Source organism: Symphalangus syndactylus, chromosome 5, assembly GCF_028878055.3.
Source record: "Symphalangus syndactylus isolate Jambi chromosome 5, NHGRI_mSymSyn1-v2.1_pri, whole genome shotgun sequence".
NCBI lineage: Eukaryota > Metazoa > Chordata > Mammalia > Primates > Hylobatidae > Symphalangus > Symphalangus syndactylus.
The window spans coordinates 140,357,368-140,378,950 of record NC_072427.2 but is presented as its reverse complement, the minus strand read 5'-3'; the positions used below and the strand labels follow the sequence as shown (position 1 = coordinate 140,378,950).

General features: G+C 36.7%; 1 protein-coding gene across 4 annotated transcripts in view; it reads right to left on the bottom strand.

The window, feature by feature from the left end:
* Window positions 1–21,583, bottom strand: part of EPS8 (EGFR pathway substrate 8, signaling adaptor) — a 212,970-nt gene that overhangs the window by 140,788 nt on the left and 50,599 nt on the right. The window contains exon 1 of one of the 4 annotated variants that reach the window (XM_063639632.1): window positions 8,678–8,739. The exons of the other annotated variants lie outside the window; for them this stretch is intronic. The gene's annotated coding sequence lies outside the window, so the exon portion shown is untranslated. Of the gene's footprint in view, window positions 1–8,677; window positions 8,740–21,583 lie in introns of those variants that run through there. 4 annotated transcript variants of the gene reach the window in all.

The window sequence follows — 21,583 nt, the reverse complement described above, 5'->3', positions numbered from 1 at the left end:
AAAAAAATAATAATAATAAATAAAATAAAATAAAATTCCCCTAAAGAGCTGGCCCTTCTAGCCTAGGTTGAGCCTTTTAGCAGGAGTGAAATATTCTCAGCAATGGAATTAAAAGAAATTCAGGGGCCCAGAGTCAGAAACATTATATTAAGCCCCCAGATTATCTGAGAAAAAAAAAGTCTTTATAATTGTAATAACCAATGGGTATGATTTCCCTTCTCTTTCCTGCTCAGGAGGCAGAGGAGATGGGCCTGAGAAGTTATACCCTAACAGTGAAGATGTTAATAATAATGATGTTGGTCACGATAAAAATAGTAGGAAAATTAATTGTAATAACAATAATAATTGTAATGTCTCTTTATATTTATCAATCACGTAACACCTTAAAAATACCTTTGAATCCACTATCTCATTGCATCGTCATAAAATCCTATGAGAAAGGCAAGGCAAGAACCATTACTTTCCTAACAACATCAACAATATTAGTTGCATCATTTCAGTTACATTGTGGTAAAAGGGGCAACTGGGGGATAGCCATCATTTCTTTATAGCTCTGTGGCTTAAAGAAATGTGACTCAGGCAGCAACTAGATTCTTTAGAAATTAGGATATCTCTTTGAGCTGCAAATCCAGGGCTGAACAAGAGAATCTGGACAGGGCCACAGCAGGAAGACATGCACCACCCCTACCAACCCTGTCCCCTGCAACATGCCAAAGTAATTTTGCTTTGTTTAGAAACATTTATGTGTCTCTGAAACATTATCAAGAAAACTCCTAGATGTTTCTTGTTACTTTTAAAAAGATTTGTTTAATAAAGTAAAAATTAAGTAAAATTGTAAGAATGCTACTAGTAATGCATCATAATCATAGAAATCAAAGCTGGTATGAAAATGGAAGATCTCGATGAAGCTCTGTAGAATGACAAGGTTTCTTTTTCAGAATTCCTTCTTGATAGCTTCAAATAGCTCCTACTGCAGTTGAGATTGGACAAATCGTAAGACCTGTAAATGCTATTGCTGTTACCATTATACAGATAAGGCATAACTAATATTATAGTACAATCCAGGTACAAAAGCATAAGTCGCATCAGATTCAGTGGATATATGTCCATTTGAGGGAGACCTTGGATGCTCATTTCCATCTTATGGATGTTACAAAGCGGCCAAAAGATAACACGTACTAAAAACTCTAATGCAAGCACATCTTGAAAGTATTTCTAGTGATCAAAATAATGATATATAATACATGAACTATACCAGTTCAATCTCATTCAAATCTACCCACTTCCTCTCTCATGCTCACTCCAGAAGCTCTGTTTAAACTCGAGTATGGTGTTAAATAAATTCCACTCCTGAATTTTATTAATTTGATGCTTTCATACTACCAATAAACCATATTTTTTAAAAACAAAATTTAAACAAAATCATGTAAACATTAAGGGCAATTACTGTTTCCACAGGGTCACTCATGCAAGGAAAGGGACAGCTGGGCATTTCATCTTATACCTGAGGAGGTGAAAGAAAGCACAGAGCCAATGGTTCACCCACCAGGCCACCATCTGGCTTGGGACCAAACAGAACAACAGAGCCTGGCAAAACAGTCACTGTGTTGTGCCTCCAACTGGGCATCAGCTTTATCCCAATGGACACTCTTTGGGTTCACAGTTTCACACCATTCTCCTTGGCATGAATTCTCTCTGTCCCAGGGAACGTGAGGAGAAGATTCTGTCACACTAAGTGTTGGCCTGACCTCAATTAAGACACTTGTTCCATTTGGGAAAAAAAAAAAAAAAAAGAGTTTAAATGACTCTTGTTCTATAAACTCCAAGAATCCGGAACTCAAACCAAAACTGTAAGCAGAGTAAGGAAAAGATGGAGCTGGCAGGGTCATGAGCTTCGCAGGAAAAGGAAAAGCAGGAATGGAAATCTTGAATCTCTTCACACGACACCATTTTAAATTTGAAATACAGGGGGAAAAACAAGAAGGATGAGTCACATAATAACATATTCCTGTTTTATTTAGTAGCTGATCTGAGGATTTACTAGTTGGCATGGCTTGAAAGCAAGTGAGGAATAAGTGAATAGCTATTCATCCTTAGACCCTGTCCAAACAGAGCAACAGTCATATATGCCATCAGAGATAAAGAGATCCAGAGAACTCTCAAGCCCTTTTTCCATAACTGGAAATTATTTTTCCTTCTTTGAACACCCAACTTCATGTGTTCCAAGTAAATAGTCCACTAGATTTCACTAAAAATGTGAATGAAATTTGTGAAAGAGACCAACAAAAAAGTCTCTGCCATATTAGCTTACAAAATTAGAACAACAATATTAGCTCTCTTTTTCCCCCAAGTGTTAGAGATGGAATGTGGACTGGCTGAGCAATGTGTACTGTGATGTTGTGATGTGATAAGGCCAGTGCAATCATTAAGCTCCCTGGGCATTTCTGCCACCTGGTTACTTTCTACTCTACCTCTCCAAGGTAGAAGGGGAAGCAGTGCTGCTTCCCATCTGAAGCCTAAACCTTGCAACTGCAAATCAAGATACCATCGTGGCCTGATGTGCACATACCCAGAATGCTGTCCAGTGGTCAGGTCAGCTTGATCCTAGTGGTTAGAGATGTTAGGAGAGAAGCTGAATACAGATTACATCTATCAAAGGTGAGTATAGATGACATCACTCATCTAGAGGCACACTTTCAGAGCCTCTGCAAAGTCTATCAGCCAATTCCTTCTGTTTCCAAGTTGTTGGAAAATCAAGTTCTCCTTGACACTTGAAAGTATTCATCTTGAGATTACAGACATGAGCTGCTGCACCCAGCCTTTGCTTTTTTCTTGACATAAAATCTTACATGCAAAACCTATATATTCAACAGATTAAAATTGAGATACTGTTGTTGGAGGAGAAAAGGGGCAAGGTAAGCTGAACTCCTGAAACTCTGGCTTTCCCCCTTTCCCACCAACATGAGCTTCTGACATCTCAGAAGGACCACTGATTTTTGAACAATCTCTCTGAGCCTGTTTCTTCCATATGTAAAATAAAGATGTTGTCACTGGGTTGTTGCAGGTATTGCATGAAATGATAAACTTAGTAAAGGATTTAGCACAAAAAGCAAATGTAAAGCACTAAACGTATCCAAAAAAAGAAAGTATTCATCTTGGAACCACCTGAAGCAGTGGTCTCTTTCTATGGGTTCTCTCCTCGGCAAATCCTTAAACTGGTCTCTTTATCCTAAGTACCCAAACGCACACCTCCACTCCAAAATTTAGCTTTCTCTCCACCCTCAGTCCCTTCCTGTCTGCCGCCATTCAAAAGTCTTCCCCCAAATAATTCTATATTCTTTCACCTTTATCTCACCCTCCCGGAGTTAAACATACAGAGCTTCCTATCTCAACATGCCTCTCAGAATTGTACACTTTCCAGAACTGATTTGTATTTTGATTGCTCCCTCCCCAGCTAGATAGGATTACTCATATCTTCCTACAATTCTGAAGCAGCTCTAATGACATCTTCCCTCTGTATAAAGATATAACACCATTTTATTTGGCAACAGTTGTAGTCTGACTTAATTTACTAAACTGTTGATTTATTCAATCATTTATGGAGTTTTTCCTGTAGCCAGTTACTTAGGAAAAAATGTTGCTAAATATTCAGTCTGGGAGCAAGTAACAGGTGAAACTGTAGAGCCTACAAAGAAATTAAACATCATGAGTTTGACCACATTAGCAAAGTAGTCTAGATAACAGGGTTTTACCAGAAAGAGATAACAATGAAATAAATGGACATATTTCTTCTTCTTTGTCTTAAATTATATGTTCTATCAAGAAATTCAAATAGAATTTGGGACAGAAAAATATAAGTAAATTTGCCACTATCAAACCAAAAACAAATGAAAAAATGTATTTCTTAATTATTCTTATATCCCAGAACCGAATAAACAAACATAATAAGAAAACTATGGTTTCATATTGGCAGAAAAATCTTAAAGGCTCTATATAGTTACCTTTGATCCACTTTTTTTCATAAGCATGCAACCAGTATTAAAAGCATGGTTCATCTATATAGAATTTACCCAATCAACAACTATTTAGGACAATATATTAGATGTTAGCATAGTTTCTTAATACATTGTACCTTATATTTTTTCAAAAATCATACAACAGTATCCTGACAGCCTTCACTTCATAGACATTCATTTAGCTCACTATTTCTTATTTATGTAGGAAGAAATTTGAAACATGACAGATCTATATTTTAAAACACATACATTTCTATCTTCAGAAAAAGATACATCCAAACCCCTAAACTACAGGACTAACAGAACTTCTAACATAAGAGTGCACTTAAAATGTGTTTTCTTTTAATTCTGTATGATAAGAAAATAATTCAGAAAACAGCATTGACAAGCCTTGGGAGACTAGAGTCTACAGTCATCATAATAACATCATTTTAGTCTTTTGGAAAATAAAAAACTTTCAGTTGAATCATCTTGAAATACAAATTAAGTATTACCTAATCTACACCATTTAAATGCCATTCATGTTAGTTTTCATCTGTAAGCTCCAAGTGGATAATGATCATATTTCATAAATTTTATGTCCCTAGTAACTGTAATAGAAACCCAATAATATTTATTAAATCAAGCTACAACCCACAGAATCAGAGAAAATATTTGCAAACTATCCATCTGACAAGGGATTAATAATCAGAATATATAGAGAGCTCAAACAACTCTACAAGAAAACATCTAATAATCCAATCAAAAAATGGGCAAAATATTTGAATAGACATTTCTCAAAGGAAGACATACAAATGGCAAACGGGCATATGAAAAGGTGCTCAACATCACTGATCATCAGAGAAATGCAAACTAAAACTACAATAAGATATCATCTCATGCTAGTTAAGATGGCTTTTATCCAAAAGACAGACAATAACAAATGCTGACAAGGATGTAGCGAAAAGGGAACCCTCATACACTGTTGGTGGCGATGTAAATTACTGCAACCACTATGCAGAACGGTTTGGCAGTGCCTCAAAAAACTAAAAGGAGAGCTACATTATGATCCAGCAATCCCACTGCTAGGTATAGACCCAAAAGAAAGGAAATCAGTATATCAAAGGGATATCTGCACTCCCATATTTGTTGCAGCACTCTTCACAATCACCAAGATTTGGAAGCAACCTAAGTGTCCATCAACAGATGAATGGATAAAGTAAACGTGGTACTTATACAGAATGGTTTACTATTCATAAAATGAATCCTGTCATTTGTAACAATACAGGTGGAACTGGAAGTCATTATGTTAAGTGAAATAAGCCAGGCACAGAAAAACATCATATGTTCTCACTTATTTGCAGAATCTACAAATAAAAACAATTTAACTCATGGAGACAGAGTACAGAAGGATGGTTACCAGAGGCTGGGAAGGTGAAGTGGGGATATGGTTAATGAGTACTAAAAAATAGTTAAAAAGAATAAGAACTAGTATTTGATAGCACAACAGGGTGACTATAGTCAATAATAATTTAATTGTACTATTCTGCCTAGTGGTTGCAGCTATTTTTAAAATAGCTAAAATGGTATAATTGGATTGTCTGTAACACAAAGGGTAAATGCTTGAGGAATAGATAGACCATTTTCCATGATGCGATTATTATGCGTTACATGCCTGTATCGAAACATCTCATGTACCCCCTTAAATATAGACACCTTTTATATACCCACAAAAAGCAAAAATACATAATTTAAAAAGAAAACATTAAATAAAAAATTGTGGTTAGTATTATACAGGCTTATATTTTAAAATAGATAGGAGTTGCTTTTTTTTTTTTTCCTAAGACAGACTATAATCATACCTGGATAGGAGGGAAAATGAGTGTGTATGCTAATGCTTAATAGTGATATCTGACTGGGTTCAAACATTAAACTTTCCAAGTTGGTAAAAAATAAATTAAAATGCAAAGCAAGGCAATGAAATAAGGAATACAATATTCAACAACCCTAAAAGATAGCACATGTGGGTTAATTCCAAAATAAATGGAGAAAGTACACCAATCAGAGAATGCAGAAAGAGCCTGACCATTGCCTTAGTCTTCCAACAATGTATGTTTGAGACAACAGAATAAGAGGCAGAGGAGAGTTGACAGCAAGGCAATTCACCATCCTGCACCAGTGACTGTGCCAGCTTCATAACGAGGGGCCTCTGTTCCTTAATGGAAAAGACTCAGAGATTCTCAACTTTAAACAGAAAAGTATGCTGCTCTCATCTAGATGATAAAATTAGAAAAAAATTAAACTCCCAAGGCTATATATGCACACGCTACATGGCACTCTTCTTTCTCCATCCTGTTTCAGCCTGGTATGAAATTTTTATGTTGCCTTCCCATACCATAGCCAGTGTTCTACTCTAGACATCAAAATCACAAATTCCAGAATCATTTCACACACAGAACATACCTATCCAATGCCTCTACCCCTATTTATGTCCCCATAATTTTTTACAAAAGTATACAAAAATTAATTATCTCTCAAGTAGATTTCTTGCTATTATGAAAACTATGACTTGTTCTTCATTCACAACAATGCTTGGCATGGTACTCATACAAAGTTGGAATTTGAAAAATATTCTATCAGTGTATTAGTATATTCTCACACTGCTAATAGACATACCTGAGACTAATTTATAAAGGAAAGGAGGTTTAATGGACTCGCAGTTCCATATGGCTAGGTAGGTCTCATAATCATGTCTGAAGGCGAAGGAGGAGCAAAGTAACATGTTACATGGCATCAGGCAAGAGAGCATATGCAGGGGAACTCCCCTTTATAAAACCATCAGATCTGGTGAGACTTATTCACTGTCACAAGAACAGCACCATGGGAAAGACCCACCCCCATGATTCAATTACCTCCCACCAGGTCCCTCTCATGACACATGGGAATTATGGGAGCTATAATTCAAGATGAGCTTTGGGTGGGGACACAGTGAAACCATATCAATCAGTCAAGTTAGAAGGAGCTGAATGAGAAGTCAAGAGACAATCTGTTCAAGTCCACAAGGTTCCAGGCAAATTAAGAAATATTCCAGGTTCAGCAGGAGAGAGGCAAAATATAAGACAAAAGTTACCAGAACCGAGGACTGATTTTATGTAAACTGTAAAACCAACAGGCCTTTGAAGAACTTTTCTCTCTCTAAATCTATGACTATACTGCCTAAAGATTTTATTTTCAGGGCTTGGTGAAACTTCAACAGATAATGTAATATCTGAACCTCTGAAGCCAGAAATTATACTTTATCAATTTAACTGTTTTCAGTCAATAACTATGTCTGACGTCAGCAACTCTGAGGTGCTAGATCTTAGGGAAAGGGAAAGGTTCAACTAAGACAATTTAAGTAAAATGTTGACCTCTTCTTCCTTTAAGCTCTCATCTTGAGGTAAGAGCATCAGGTCTCATACTTTCTGGGGAATGAAGATCTAATACAAGTAATTCAATAAAAAACAAGTAGTATGTACAACCATTATAACTAAACATTATCAATGTCAAGTACAATATCACTCTCCAAAAACAGAAGACCATTAATCATTTTCCATCAAATTATTTTATATTGAAAGTCAGAATTTTTCTATAAACTGAGATTAATCCTTGTTTAATGATATCTATCAGGTTATAATTGACCTTAGAAGCCCTTGAAGTTATGAGGTCATAGCCAACATAGAATTCCCAGAGAAATCCAAAGAAAAAGGAGCAGAGCCAATTTTTAGCATTTTAAAGCTTTTTCAGTTTGCAAATCAAAACTCACATCAGGCAGACTTTAACAAAAGAACCTGAAAAAAGTACCTAAATGAAACAAAATAAGCCTTTATCCCAAAAAGTAATGCTTAGTAATGATTCCTTCACTTTATAAGTTATTTGAATACAATAAACTGTAGACTACAAGTAAAAGTCTCATGTATAAATACTACCAAGGGGCATGGGTGCACAATTCCATACTTGTATTTCTACCCATATCAACTGGTGACTTTTACATGCTACTCCAACAGATCTTACAGCAATCAGATGTTAAAGAGTTGGAAAAATAGTCCCTTGCTGAGGGCAAAAATAAATAAATACAGGAAAAAAGCAACAACAGATGCACCCAAAAAGAGAGAAGAAAGGATCAAGAAACTGTACCCTTCAGTAGCTTTCAGTAAGAAAAAAAATTGTTTTAATTATTAAAACAAAATGAGATACTGAAATTATTGGGGGTACAGAATAACTAAATAAAAAATGGCCAACAGAAACTGGAGAAAGAGATTTCTTCAGAAAAGTAAACTGTAGTAAATTAGTGTTACAAAGACGTGATTTTCAAAATGTCTACAGGCAGTTAAAGGAATTACAAAAGTCTTGTAAAAGGCAACAGTATTTTGGTTTTTGACACATATCTACATTTGGAGAAAAGTGGTTTTTTGGGGGGTTTTTTTTGAGACGGAGTCTTGCTCTGTCACCCAGGCTGGAGTACAGTGGTGCAATCTCGGCTCACTGCAACCTCTGCTTCCCGGGTTCAAGCGATTCTCCTGCCTCAGCCTCCTGAGTAGCTGCGATTACAGGCGCGTGCCACCATACCCAGCTAATGTTTTTGTATTTTTAGTAGAGACGGGGTTTCACCATGTTGGTCAGGCTGGTCTCAAACTTCTGACCTGATGATCCGCCTGCCTCGGCCTCCCAAAGTGCTGGGATTATAGGCGTGAGCCACCTGCATCCGGCCTAAAAGTTTGAACAGAGAAAAAAAATACTCTTCAGTAATTTGTTTCAGTGTTTAAAAAAAGAAAGTAAGTTTTGGTCTGGCGCGGTGGCTCACACCTGCAATCCCAGCACTTTCGGAGGCCAAGGCGGGTGGATCACCTGAGGTCAGGAGTTTCAGACCATCCTGGCCAACATGGTGAAACCCCGCCTCTACTAAAAAATACAAAAAAATACAAATAAAAAATAGCTGGGCCTGGTGGTAGGCATCTGTAGCCCCAGCCACTTGGGAGGCTAAGGCAGGAGAATCACTTGAACCCAGAAGGTGAAGGTTGCAGTGAGCCGAGCCGAGATTGAGCCACTGCACTCCAGCCTGGTGACAGAGTGAGACTCCGTCTCAAAAAAAATTAGCTGGACATGGTGGGGAGCACCTGTAATCCCAGCTACTTGGGAGGCTGAGGCAGGAAAATTGTCTGAACCCGGGAGGCAGAGGTTGCAGTGAGCTGAGATCGTGCCATTGCACTCCAGCCTGGGCAACAAGAGCGAAACTCTGTCTCCAAAAAAGAAAAAAAAAAAAAAAAAGCAAAGTTTTAAGAAAAAAAAGAATATAATAATGACCATGAGACCCTTATCCAAGTTAAAGCTAAATGAAATTGATTTTCATCCAGGCTTAAGCATATAAAGAAAGACTCTATGGGATCATTCAAACATATGTCTAACTCGATTCTTTGAAATAAGCCAAAATCATTCAGTCATTACTACCAAAAGGAATTAAATTGTATAAGTATCCATAACTACATTTGCTCTATCTTTAAACAGCAGGTCTCACATTTTAAGATTCTCAGATTTATGCTTTTCACAAATTCCACAAGCCAGTCAAATAGTAATCTCTGATGTTTAAATATATATATATATGATGACAATGATGATGGTGGTGGTGATAATGATGATGGAGACAAATAATGACAGCAACTAACAATGTGTGTGGGCCTGGCAAATAGCACCTAAGAACAAGAGATTGCATGACTACTTCTAATATTCTACTCAAAAAATAACTGTATAGTGAAGGAAATCTAAAGAATATTGTTCAAAATATATCCATGTTAATAAGAAGTTTACAAACTGGAAGGTAAATGAAATATGGACAGAACCACAGAGTTCATCCCTACCATTTTCACAAATTATTTCTACAGAAGCAGACTAGTTCTACTAAGGTCTAGTGACTACTGTTCACCAGTGGAATTTTATGCAGAAAAATGTTTCTGCTATGAAATGTTTTATCTTGAAGCTTTCTATTCTAAAGCCACAACAGGTTGCACACAGAACAAAGCCGTTAAATGACACAGTGGCATAAAATGAAACCCTCCTCTAGGAACACCCTACTGAATGGAACACAGGAAGTTGGCAGTATCAGGTCAGTCTTAGGCCATAAAGAAGTACTTTATTACCCACACTGTTACTCTATTTTCCAAAACAGTGAACTAAATGCCCTATTTTCCCAATACATTAAAAGATTTATATTCACCCACCTCTCTCAACACTAAATATTTGTTTCAAACTGAGATATGTCTTCTTCTCTGCTAAACATGGTTGTTAGAATAAAGAAATTGAAATGGTTGGTGGCAACAGCTCTCCTTCCAGGAATACCTGTCAAAATACTCATTTGTCAGTTTTAAGCTGTCTGGAAATCTGTTTTCCCAACAGGATTTTGCAAAGCAAAAACATTTCAAGTGGAAAAATATATTACAAAATTGTCTTTCCCCAGAGAATAAAATAGATATTTTTGGTTGTTATTTTACGAATAAAGTTTTCCATTCAATTTAGAATAATGTAAAGAAATGTTAAATATTACCTTAGAAACTGGAATTATGCTTTTCTTCCATTGCAGTTAAGAACTAACCTAAGTAAAAACCAAAGACTTATAGGATATTAGAGTTGGAAGAAATCTTGGGGATATCCAATTTTTAAAAAACTGTTCTGGCTTATACAGTTAACTATTGAATAATAATAAAAGGAGGGAAATGAGATTTAAGAATTTTAAGGCTGGGCACGGTGGCTCACGTTTGTAATCCCAGCACTTTGGGAGGCCAAGGCGGGTGGATCACGAGGTCAGGAGTTCAAGACCAGCCTGGACAATATGGTGAAACCCTTTCTCTACTAAAAATACAAAAATTAGCCGGGCGTGGTGGCGGGCACCTGTAATCCCAGCCACTCAAGAGGCTGAGGCAGGAGAGTCACTTGAAACCAAAAGGCAGAGGTTGCAGTGAGCTGAGATTACGCCACTGCACCCTAGCCTGGGCGACAGAACAAGACTCCATCTCAAAAAAAAAAAAAAAGAATTTTAAGAGCAGAGGTAGTGAGATAAGTTTCCCAATAAATTACCCTAAGTTGGGTGTGTAGTATTTACTAAATATTAATTAATGAGAACATCACTTTAGGAGTTGGGTTCTTCATACGTTAAGTCACAGAATTTTCAGAAGCCAGTTTTTTTGAAGGGAGAAAATAGGAGCTTTTTCAATATTACTCTCAAGCAAAATAATCTCCCTCCAACATAGTAGTGATTCAGCAATCCACACACATCTATACAAGGAAAAACTTTTTTTCCTATCCCAAATAGGTGGATGCCTAACATTAAATGATATTGACATATATGAAGTCATCTTAAGATTAATATCAGGGAAAACATGATACAATATTAAGAAAAGACAAAAGCAGAGGTCTGGCACTCTGCAGATTCTCCAGGTTTACACACCTTTTGATTCAAAAGAACCAAAACCATTTCTTATATATTATTTTAATCAGACTATACTTTCAACATTTTACAGATGAAATTATAATCACCTAAGCTTTTAAAAAATAAAAATTAGGCACAAATACACTTATTCATAATTGCACTGGCAAACAGTTCTTATCAGACATTTAAATCTTTGTGAAGAGACAGCCCCCTTCTTTTCCCATATGCCCCCAAGTCAAGCCTAATCTCTCTCCCTGTCACCCATAAAATCTCACTTTATGTTCCATTAACCAGGATCACATGAACTAACCTGAAAGAAAAAAAACAGGAGTTCTCTGTCTATAGAATAATGTTGGCAAAATAAATTGATACATGCTTAACAAAAAGCACACAAAAAATAAGAGATACCATCAGACAAATATTATATGTCATTCTTTCATTATTAACATAAAATTGTAATTCTTTTGCCAATTTTATCAACAGACTCTCAAAATAAATGCCACACTTGATATATACACACAACAAGAATAAGAAAAAATAAATGAAAAATGCATTTTCAAGGATATATTAAAGAAAATTACTCAGAGTTTTATGAAAAATACACAAATAGCATTACAGTTATTACTCAACTTTGGAAAAATTACACAAATATAAGACGCTATTGTTGGAAAATATTAAGATAAAACATTTTCACAGAAATATCTGAAGTATATCTGGAAAGCAAAACATTTAAGATGTTAAGATATAAGATGCATTTATGATTCAAAATAATCTCTACATAATTATTCTGCACATCACGAGAATATTCAAGACTCTATTGAATTTCTTCCCAAACAATGAACATCTCTATATAGTAACTCTATTTTCAGTCTTTTGTCTAACACTAGCATTCACGAGAATCTGATCACAGAGCAAAATAAATTGGACACAGTACAAAAATTTCCTGAACTTTCTGACCAAAGTCATGTTTTATTATTTCTCAGATGTATTCTGCAGTTATGCTGATTTTATTCTTAGCAGTTGAATAATACCCAAAATAGTTCCAGTGTCACAATTATTTGTAATTTTCATGTTTTTTTATTGGGATTTTTTTTCTTTTTTGAGACTAGGGTCTTACTCTCTGTCACCTAGGCTGGAGTGTAGTGGCAAGATCTTGGCTCACTGCAGCCTCAAACTCCCGGGCTCAAGTAATCCTCTCATATAAGCCTCCCAAGTAGCTGGGACTACAGGCACATGCCACCATGGCTAATTTCTGTATTTTTTGTAGAGATAGGGTGTCGTCATGTTGCCTACATTGGTCTCAAACTCCTGAACTCAAGTGATCCACCCACCCATAACTTAAGGATCACTTGAGCCCAGGAGCTCGAGGCTGCAGTGAGCTATGATCACACCACTGTACTCCAGCCTGCATGACAGAGCGAGACCCTATCTCAAAAAAAAAAAGACAGAAGAAAGGAAAGGGAAAAAGAAAGGAAGGGAAAAAATAGCATTATTCATACTATTAAAAATATTTGTAATTACAGTAGGATTGGTAAAAACAACGTGCTAAAGCATGGTTTTGTAGGCCCTTTTGGGTTTAGTTCGTGAAATATCAAAAAGATCTCACTGTCTTACTCATAATACAAAAATCTTGAAAATTGTGCTGTAATAAGGGGAAAGGATAGAAAAGAGTGAGACTGAAAAAATATCATCTTTGTTGGCTTTTTATTCTAAAAGCTCAGTTTCTTTGTGGAAAAAGTTATAATACTTTGAAACAATGGTTTACTTATTAAATCCATGAGATGTTCAGGAGCATAATCATAGCCCACATTTAAAAGAATGGGAACTTGAAAAGCAGGCATGTTTGCCAGAAGAGTTTATCCTAAATAACAGAGTACATTCTGATTGTCACCATGATTAAGCTTTTTCAGAATATTTCAATTTAGGCTCAGTAAAAACTGTGGTCAGTATTTTTTTCCTTTTCATATTGAGAGTTGGGATGTTAATGGCACAAATCTCATGATGAAAGATGCAAGACAAAAATTCATTTATTTCATCATTTAACCAATACACATTGAGCTTCTATCACACAAAAGCACCACTCCAGGCTTTGAAGCCTGTCCAAAAGTAAAAATCAGATATGGAGCCTACCTTAGAGAAGCTTGATACCTGGTATCAGGTAACACACATGTATATAAATTACAGTTCACGAAAGAAAATAAGTGCCTAAGCGATACTGTGAAAAAAAATATTAAGTGGGGGAGGTACCAAAGAAGGTAGATTATTCTACAATGGCCAATAAAGTAGACCTTAACTGATAGATTTGATTTGTATATAGAGATAAATTAAAAAGTTATTCCAAGTACAGACAAGACGGACACTGAAGCAGAGACTGGGAAAACTGAAGTATACAGATCAAAGTGCATAGTACTTCACTTTGACTAATGAGTAATTTATAGGAAAGGGGGTAGGGAGGCTAAAATTAAAGAAAGTCACCAGGTTGTGAAGAGCCTGAAAAGGAAACCTTTGTTAGCAGTTTTTAAAGCAATGGACTGACATCATCTGGACTCAGCTTTAGCAAGACTGATCTGAAAGTAGTAATTAACATGAATTGAAGTAGGACAGTAGGACAGAGGCAGATATAGAGACATTCAGGAGGGAACAGTTTAAGAAAATGGTCATATAGCCTTAAAACAGTGAAAAACTGAACAGAAGGGGCAAATGTGAGGGTTAACTTTAATGTGAAAGCAGCAGAATTTGGCAATCAGTTGGATATGGCAGGTAAAGGAGAACGAGGGTCATGGATGTGTTATTCTAATGGGCTAGAAATTCTCCGTAGGATTGCACTGCACCCCAGCCTGGGTGACAGAACAAGACTGTCTCTTAAAAAAAAAAAAAAAAAGAAAAAAGAAATTCTCCTTAGACCTGAACTATTTTTGTGGCTAACTCATTACAAAGAATTCTTTGTGGCAGTATTGAGAGCTAATTTCAATACAAAAGAAAAGGGAAGGCCAGGCGCAGTGGCTCACGCCTGTAATCCCAGCACTTTGGGAGGTCCAGGCGGGCAGATCACGAGGTCAGGAGATCGAGACCATCCTGGCTAACATGGTGAAACCCCGTCTCTACTAAAAATACAAAAAATTAGCCGGGTGTGGTGGCGGGCGCCAGTAGTCCCAGCTACTCGGGAGGCTGAGGCAGGAGAATGGCGTGAACCTGGGAGGCGGAGCTTGCAGTGAGCCGAGATCACACCACTGCACTCCAGCCTGGGGGTCAGAGCGAGACTCTGTCTCAAAATAAAAAAAAAAAAGAAAGGGGAAAAACTATTTTGCGTAATGATTAAATTACACAATGAACTCAAATGAGATTATCATAAAGAAGTTATCCCATATTTCGTTCATTCTTTCTTCCTTTTTTTAAAGCTTTGGAAATGAATTAGAGAAAACATGGCTGGAAGTCACCCAAGTGACAAAGAAAACAAAAAACTCAAGTGTCCTCTGATCATAACTTTCCTTTTGAACTCCAGGCATTAAGCCACTGAATATAAGACTAAGCTTTATCTAAATACAAAGTGCAAACTATAAGAGATGGAAAATTTGAATGGTATTGTAGACAAACTGCATCTGTCTCACAATATTACCTTCAGATGTGCTAGGAAAGAAAGCAGGTTAAATGGTCAAATAGTGAATGAATGAATTAGGCTCAGTTTTTCTATCACAGTTTGTTTATATGTAGATCAGGGACTAGAATCTCACTAGCACCAAAAACCATTTTGACCATTCATTCATTGAACAAATATTAAAACAAAAACTGAGTACATACTGTGAACCCGTCATTGTGCTAAGAGACAAGAGACAAAAGATCACTCAGACACATTCCTTACTTCCAAGTGCTCACAGACTGGTTAGAAAGAAACACAAGTAAAATAACCCATAAGCAACATAGTAACTACTTTAAAGTAAGTATGAGATTCTATAACTTGGGCAAAAAGAAGCGATGACAAGTTTTTTTCTAGGAAAGTGAACTTTAGACTGAATCTAAAATAACAAGTAGTTTCTCCATATGATGAGGTTGACAAAGAGGAAACTCCAGGCAGAGGCAACAGTATATGCAAATTTATGGAAGAGTGAAGCTATGTGTGTCCGGGGAATTGCAATTATTATGGCATGTGTGGAGTAGAAGAGCAAAAAAAATCTGGCTGGAAAGGAAAGAAGGGACTCCTTCACAGAGAGTCTTCATTTGTACCACCCTAATGAGCATATGGGGAACCACTGAAGAATTTTAAGCAAGGTAGTTAACATGATTAGCAGTGAGAGATGGAAGAGGAGAGTGCTCTAGCCAGCCATTTGCAAATAAGAATCAAAAAGATTTGATGACCAATCATAAAGGTGGGGCAGAAAGGTGTGTAACAAAAAGAGTCCAGAAAAAAATTCAGATTTCTAAGGTTGTCACTTGGATAAAAGTCACTCCAAGTAGAGAGAGACAGAAAGAGACAAGGGGCCCAGAGTAAAAACAAGAAATTAATTTTGGGAAATGTGAAGTCTGAGGGGCCTGTGTGATATTCAGGTTCAGTCATAAATAGAGTTAGAGCTCCCAAGACAGGCATCAGCTGAAGAACTGAGAGTAACTGTTCTAAACGAAACACTGAGGTTCCCTAGAAAGAGAATGAAACTTGGGCTGTAACATGAAATGAGATGAGGGCTGAGAAAATAATTCCGGAAAATCCAGAAACTTTTCAACTTGTGAGTGTTCTGAGAATACACAAAACCATGAACTGAGGCACACACAAAAAAAAGCATTGGCTCTTACTGCTGCCAACAGATGGTGCTAGAACTTACTTGAGAGTTTCACTTAGGAAGAATTTTGGATACCTATTCCATCCCAAGTAGCAGAGCTTCTGAATTAACATCTAAGTGTAAATGGGTAACAAAGCAGAGGTAGATGTTAACCGGGAAAGAACAGCACCACCATAGGAGCCAAAGGAAGAGAATATTCTTTTTATTTAAAAGAAGGCAAAAATCATTACAAACATACATTCATTCAGCAAATAGACAGGTCTACAAAGTACCAGAAACCCTAAATGGTAAAAATTCATAGTGAATGAGACACAGTTTATGTCCTCAAAGAGTTTACAGGTAAATGCTACAGCAAAATCAAATAAAAACTAAACATTTTCCTTTTGGTTTAGCTTTTAGAAGATGGCAGATGACCTACAGACATAAGCTCAGCGTCAGACCACAGTGGGCTGGCTGATGTAGGAGAAGTGAAGAGGAAACCATAGACATTAAGCTTCTCTTCAAGAATCTTAGGTGGAAACAAGATAGAAATAAGACAGTAGCAAAAGGATGTTAAGAGAATATGTTCCATATATGCAGAATACCTCACCAAGACACACCTGAACTCCAAGAGCTTACTATATACACACTTGGACATAGGTACATATAAGAGAGAGAAGAATCACATTTTAAACTGACTCCATAATACATTTTGCAATAGAGGCCTGAATTATTAAAATTACTTTCTAATATTATTAATTGTGATTATTAATGGTTCTCTTACTATACTCTGGTTTAAGTCAAGTTGAAAATTAGAAGGCAATCATGAAGCCACAAAATTTCAATCATCCTCAGAAGAAGAAGGAAATGAATGGGGATATCCTGGTATTAAACATACGCACGGGACCAAATTACGTGTTAAAGGGAGATAGATACATGAAATATTTTAGAACTGCGTTTATCAGCCCCTTCAAGAGACAATGGAGAGAGATTTAAGAAAAAAAAAGCGTTGGGGATAAGAAGAGAGACATGATGCAGTAGAAGCAAGTAAGTATTCTAAGTACAAGTACTTATTAGAAAGAATAATGTGATACTAACAAGTCTAGCTGACATAGTCTGCGTCAGTTTTATCATCCCAGCAAATAATCTCAGGGCAACATTATATATATTTTGACAGCATATGACATGAATCAAATGCATATCATAGGAAGAAGAAAGAAGTTCCTATCTGTGTCTAGTAAACAGCGTGACAAGGTGGCAATCAGGGTAAGTCAATGTCTGACCAAACAAAAGTAATTCACATTGGTAACTATAATTCTCTCTCATTTTTGCAGTAGCAATTTATAAAACTTGTAATAAAGGATAGAAATCTTGTGTGACTTTCATAAACATAATCAATTTCATGCATTCATAAATATTTGTTAAAATTTCTTTAACAGCCTCATCTTCTTTTGATAGTTCAGCAACTGTCACCAGCAGTGCACAAACTAATTTACTGCAGAAAAGCGGGAAAATGATTCCACCATCTTTTACCAATATATTCAAATACTACCTTTGAAAAAAATTCTTCAAAAATAACTAATTTTTAGCGTGTCATCAATTAAAAAAAAAAAGATTCTCTGTTAATGGTTTGCTTGAGCCACGAATAAGAAGGAATAACCAAAATGAGGAACTAACGAAGTTTTTCTTTTGGAAAAGAGGTGCCTGTATGCTACACCTCTTTTACAGATTTGGTAAAACTGCAGAGATGAATTTATATATCTACCCCCCTCCTTCACCCCATCCCCCTTCCAACTTGCATACAGGCCTAGTGTTATTTAAGCAAATAGTAAACAGCTATTACTCTTCAATTAGGTAGACAGAACTTGGAAAATTATTAGATCACAAGGTTGCCACAGGGACGCCAACCATCTGTCTAGTAAGTATGAATGACTTCTTCCTCCCTGTGATCCTGTATTCTACAATGCTCAATAGGCAAGGTAAAGGAAAGGTTACAGGTTTGTTATATATATATATATGTTATATATATATATATATATATATATATATATATGTTATATATATATATATATATATATATATATATATATATATAAAATAGTGACCAAAATATTTGGTCCAAATTACCAAGAGGGTGGGAAAACTCAGGGACTTTTATTCTTCCACAGCCAACAAAGTAATCAATGATTTGACAAATATTTATCTAAAGCCTTCTTTGTGCACAGAAATCTTTTTTTTAGTTCAGTGCATAATGGCCCAATCCATGCATGCTGACTCAGTATTTAAAAGCAATTCTTGACCCTGCTACCAAACAATTAAGCTCCCTGCAGTGCAAATAAAGAAGTTTTTTGAAACAGATAGTTATGAATCTTTCATTCATAGTAGCTAACTAGAAACACATGAGCCTAACCCATTGTGAGTATCATTTCAGTGGTGTGTAATTTGAGAGGTGTGTTAGAATGCGCTTGGCTCCACTAAAGAAGGAGGAGTCCACATTTTCCTTGCTTGCAAGTGAAATGCAAAAACAATTTTGCAACTTGGCAATTCATATGGCAGTCTTAAAGTTACCCACATTCAAAATTCAAGACAATAGAATTTTCCCCATCTCTAAGGTTTAACACTTTACAATCAGCCTAAGGTGTTAAATATGAATTCATTTTATGAATAATGGCTTCTTCACTCCCAAAAGTTTGCAGAAAAAATACTGAATACTGTATATAAAAATGACACAAACCACAATTGTCTGGTCTGATCTTAAATTGACCTTAATAGTTTAAAATCTTTCAAAGGGAGTACTGGTATACTATAATTTTCCCCCAAAGCTCATAAATAGCCAACGTTCCTTTGTGGAATCATTGTAAAATACATGTAATTTGGAAATAGACTTATTTTATAAATCCACAGTACCAGTATATGTAGAAAAACAATACAAAATGTGAATATCATTACATTTGAATAGGAAAAAATGTGAATCTATATTAAGGAAAGAGGCGGAGAAAAGCCAAAAAGATTATCCTTTATTTTCCGGATTTTTGGCCTTTACCTAGAACCTGATGCTTCTGTTAAGCTTTTATGCTTCTTTTCATTTAGGCATCTAACATCACGCAGTCCACAAGGATAAGAATGTTGTCTATCTTGTCAATTAGAGTATACTCATTATTTAGTACTAGCACTTAATAGGCACTTATTTAATATTTCTTTATTGACAGATAAATTTCATTAACTGAAACAAAATTATTTTCTATTAGATAAAGTTGTATATTCCAGGACTGTTAGATCAAGACACTAGATTGGGTTACATTAAGCCAATGGGCCTGCTAATGATTTAGCAAAATTCCTATCTCATATATGCGTATCACAAGAAAGAACACTGGAAAAAGCTGAAATGAATCAAACCAGATCTGACACCACTACAACAAACAAAACTCACCTTCACATACAAAGGACAGTTCCATATGTATTTTATTATATATTCAATATGCATTTGTGTACATATTTCTCTCCAACAAGTTTTCTTTTAAAAGAAATTTTTGCCCAAGTATTCTCCTTTCCAGTGATTGGTATGGTTGATATCAGTAACAGAAATAGCAAGAATAATTAGAAAGGGAGGAAGAAGCAGCTGAAACGATCACAGCTAGAAGCTTTTAAATGTAATTTTTTGGGGAAATAATACACTTCTGGCTGAACTAGTTTCTCTAGCCTTAAAAGTTAAGCCATGTTCTCAAGTCAGCCCCTGCAAAGGAGCAATCCAGTACTCTTTTGGAAGAGAGAAAAAACCAGCTGGCTTAGGTGAGTGACCTACTCTAAAAACCTTCCCCTGAAGTTCACATGCACTCTCTCAGGAACTAACACAGACCTAGATTAGCCTCTATGCATCAGCAAGCATTTGTTACACCTAATACTCAAAACCCAACTGATGTCCACATTAGCCCAATAACGTCAATGTTAGCTAGAAATGTCTGGCTCAATCTCGCAAGAATAGGAATTTCCATGTTCAGAACTCAGTCTTTTATTTTGCAGTTATTTATTGAATACTTATTTAAAATACACTTAAATCAAATAATATATTGTTCCTTACAGCATAGAATCAAAGTTCCCTAGATGTAGCTCATGAAGAGCACAGTGTTAGTAAAAATGGCTTATGGGTTCTTGAGAACTTTAGCGTTTCCCCTTTTGCTACTGCCAAACTATGTCTATATCAGATTCTACCACCACTTATTTTCCCAATCATTTTACCACTTTATCTATTAGTTTGGAATCTTATTGAAAATTTCATATTTCCCAATAACAATAGTTTGATTTTATCAATGCCTTTGAAAACCATAAACATAACACAAAATGTATTTGGTAGCCATTGGATTAAATTATCCCATATTTTTAGGTCTTTTATCCTGTAGTCCAATGAGAGCTGATAAAATCATTCTTCAACTATTCCACTAACTGCCTGGCAGAGAGAAAAGATGAAAATAACTAGAGATAACAGATATAGATGGAGGGAGGACACTGGAGGTAAGATGAAGTGACTTTTATATCTATTTTAAGATTCTTTACAATGCCATGGAGTAGCCTATATAAAATTTTTTTTACATTATATAAGTCAAGATATATTTTAATTCAAATTCAGGGGTGGAGCCAAGATGGCCGAATAGGAACAGCTCCGGTCTCCAGCTCCCAGCCCCAGCGACACAGAAGACGGGTGATTTCTGCATTTCTGCTTGAGGTACCGGTTTCATCTCACTAGGGAGTGCCTAACAGTGGGTGCAGGACAGTCGGTGAAGCGCACTGTGCACGAGCCGAAGCAGGGCGAGGCATTGCCTCACTCGGGAAGCGCAAGGGGTCAGGGAGTTCCCTTTCCTAGTCAAAGAAAGGGGAAACAGACGGCACCTGGAATATCGGGTCAGTCCCGTCCTAATACTGCGCTTTTCCAACGGGCCTGGAAAACGGCACACTAGGAGATTGTGTCCCGCCCCTGGCTCGGAGGGTCCTATGCCCACAGAGTCTTGCTGATTGCTAGCACAGCAGTCTGAGATCACGCTGCAAGGCAGCAACGAGGCTGGGGGAGGGGCGCCCGCCATTGCCCAGGCTTGCTTAGGTAAACAAAGCAGCCAGGAAGCTCGAACTGGGTGGAGCCCACCACAGCTCAAGGAGGCCCGCCTGCCTCTGTAGGCTCCACCTCTGGGGGCAGGGCACAGACAACCAAAAACTCAGCGAGAACCTCCACAGCCTTAAATGTCCCTGTCTGACTGACAGCTTTGAAGAGAGTAGTGGTTCTCCCAGCACGCAGCTGGAGATCTGAGAACGGACAGACTGCCTCCTAAAGTGGGTCCCTCACCCCTGAGCAGCCTAACTGGGAGGCACCCCCCCAGTAGGGACAGACT